The 296-nt window shown below is 51.0% G+C and overlaps 1 long non-coding RNA gene across 1 annotated transcript in view; it reads right to left on the reverse strand.

Moving 5' to 3' along the window:
• LOC119591280 overlaps positions 1-296 on the reverse strand; it is a 65,247-nt gene that overhangs the window by 17,909 nt on the left and 47,042 nt on the right. The window lies entirely within an intron of this gene.

Consider the following 296-nt stretch of genomic DNA (forward strand, 5'->3'; position numbering starts at 1 on the left):
AAGGGGGCTGGGGAAGGGGGCTGGGGAATGGGGAGACCCAGAAGGAAATGGAGGGGGGGAGATAGGGCACAGGGAGACGAAGGACCAAGGAGAAAGGGACATAAAGGAGAGGAAAAATGAACATAAGAAGGAGGGCGAATGTGAGAAAAAGAGAAAGGGGGAGGTGGAAAGAGGAGGAGGCAAGAGGGAGAGGAAGTGAGTGAGCGGGCGATGGGAGAAGAAGCTGAAGTGACGGAGGGAGTAAAGCTAAAGTATAAACGGGAAGCGAAAGGATAAATAATAGTATGGACATAAAT

This window comes from Penaeus monodon, chromosome 28, assembly GCF_015228065.2.
Source record: "Penaeus monodon isolate SGIC_2016 chromosome 28, NSTDA_Pmon_1, whole genome shotgun sequence".
NCBI classification, from domain to species: domain Eukaryota; kingdom Metazoa; phylum Arthropoda; class Malacostraca; order Decapoda; family Penaeidae; genus Penaeus; species Penaeus monodon.